Source organism: Oryzias latipes, chromosome 13 (genome assembly GCF_002234675.1).
Source record: "Oryzias latipes chromosome 13, ASM223467v1".
In the NCBI taxonomy this organism is placed as follows: Eukaryota; Metazoa; Chordata; class Actinopteri; order Beloniformes; family Adrianichthyidae; genus Oryzias; species Oryzias latipes.
The window spans coordinates 19,424,289-19,426,741 of record NC_019871.2 but is presented as its reverse complement, the minus strand read 5'-3'; the positions used below and the strand labels follow the sequence as shown (position 1 = coordinate 19,426,741).

The 2,453-nt window shown below is 35.0% G+C and overlaps 1 long non-coding RNA gene across 1 annotated transcript; it reads left to right on the top strand.

Annotated features, from left to right (window-relative positions):
* Nucleotides 1-433: 433 nt before the first annotated feature.
* Nucleotides 434-2,453, top strand: LOC110014006. The gene is made up of 3 exons (XR_002874440.1): nucleotides 434-564; nucleotides 820-888; nucleotides 2,362-2,453. It is a non-coding gene; the product is annotated as an uncharacterized LOC110014006 (long non-coding RNA).

Below are 2,453 nucleotides of genomic sequence, written 5' to 3'. Positions count from 1 at the left end.
ATTCATTTGAATGGCTAATTATACTGTTTGAAGAAAAAAAACCTTAATTGTGCATCACTATAATAACTATTAAATCATTTTAAATTCCAATATTAATACACGTGGTGATGTAAACTGTATGTTATTTAGTGCTGTATATTTTTGGGCAATTCTTTGTATAGTCCTGTTTTGTACTTTCATTATTATAGGGGTGGTGTGGACATGTAGGCATCAAATACAATATTTTTTACTCTAAAGGGTTACAGAAATATTTAAAAATAAAAAAATGAAAGTAAATAAGAACTGCTCGTTCAGAGATTTAAACGTGTAGAGTGGTGTCTTAGAAAAACTTGAGTGTTCACCAAACCTTGCAGTGTAGCCAAGCAATAAGCGATTATGGCATTATAAGTAACTATAAGTAACTAATATGTCTCCATGTCATCTATGAAGGTTATTGAGAGCCTCCTTCATGTAACTACAAGTCAGTTACATCTGGGGAACACCATCTACATTCTAAGTCACTATGTGGCTGGAGTAATTCTCTTTGGCCAGAGAGAAGAGATCAGGAGACAGATTTTGTCAAAGGTAAACTTATGAAAATAACAATGAATTCAACATTTTCATCAAGTTAACACATTCAATGTTTTGACAGTCTAAAGAATGTCAGTAAAGTAAATCCATATAATTCTATTCAATTTCTTTATACACACACACACACATATACAGTACAGATTCTCTTTGAATGAGAAGGTGTGTCCAAATGTGTACTGTATATAAAATTCATAATAGTTATTCAATACATTTTTCTTTGCATTGCTAATTGCAGGTTTTGTTTTCTAGATCAATTTTGACCAGTATAGAGCCATTGTGTCCTTTGTCAACATAAACAATGTACACTGGAAGTTTCTTGTAAGTACTGCCTTCAATCCTAAATTCAAAATGTGTCCTCTTATCAAATCTTATGTAATAGAGTTTTGTTCACAGTACACAGTTGTTTGTAAAAAGAATGTTTTGCGAAAATAATCTTTAGGAAGGTTTAATAGTTGTTATTACTATTCAATGTAATGTACATAATATGTTCTATTTTTCTATTTTAGATTTGATACATAATGAAGCAGGAAGGGTTTTGTTTTTAAATGTGTCAGTTTATTTAACATTAAGGGAAGAAAAAGGAATATTAGCTGTATTGGATCATTTATTCAGTATTTCCATGCCGCTAGATCAGCGGTCGGCAACCAGCGGCTCTTTTCTCCCTGTGCTGCGGCTCTCTGTGGTTTTGTAAAATAACTATAATGCTCTAAGATTGTTGTGTAGCCTTTAGCACCATCTGGATGTGCGAGCGGGCGGAAGGAGGAAAGCAGCGTGAATGTGCGGAAGGGTTGTGTCTGCAGATGTGAACGCAGACCAGAGTCTGTTATGGGGAGAAGCACCCGGCTGCATTCTGTAGACAGAGGCGTGCCTCAACGTGGGTGAAGTTAAATGCATTTAAGCACTGTATGTGATTTTTCATCACAGTAAAGGTTGGCATTTGTCAAACTGATCTGGTTTCTTCAGTCAGTAATTATCTACCCTGTTTAGCCCAAAAACATACTGATCCAGATGAGAAACAAAGTTGTTTGTTGAGAGAAATCTTTTGGATAACTGGATTAACTGCTAGTTTATTACAACATATTAGATAGTTTTGTGCCCTCTTGGGAAATAATTCTCAGTGGAACCCATTAAATGACAGGGCAACCAAAAAACTCTCTTCACAAACTTTAAAAACAAGTGAAGTCATCCCGCTCACCGGAAAAACCTTAGTTTTGCGCAGTCCTTATTCTCCATCTGCCTGTAGTGAGCAACAGGAAATCAGGTTCAACTCCCACACCTGTCTGTTCCTTGGAGGATGGACTGCTTAAAAGAATTTAGCTGGCTGTAAATCTCAATAAACAACACAGGTCACACTGAGTGTAACAGTACAGTAGTACTTTTAGAATTAAAATTAAAAAAATAAAAAGTGTAATTATTTTGAACACACCAGTAACATACATGCAAAATAAAAACACATACATTAATATATGGCATCAATGCATGGATGGGTAAAAGGATGTAGGGAGGAATAACATTTTCCCCAAATGTTTATCTCTATCGTTTCAGGAGTGAAAGGCATAAATGGAAGTAGGGGTTCTGTGTGGGTTATGGGTGGGGACGGGAAAGTAGAACTTTATTTTAATTTTTGTATTGTTATGCTTGTTTTATGTTTTTGTTTTGGTGTTAAGCACTTTGGGTTAGATTCTATATGAAAAGTGCTATAAGTGTTTGATTTGATAGATAGGAAGAAAGAAAACAATTTTGTGAACAATTTGATCAGTAATGATATATTATCTCTCTTTCAATTGACAGTATTTGAATGCAGATAACAGCACAGTTTATTTGGTTGACCCTGCACACAGCTCCACTGAGCAGACTGAGTCTGAAGAAGCAGCGAAAAGATT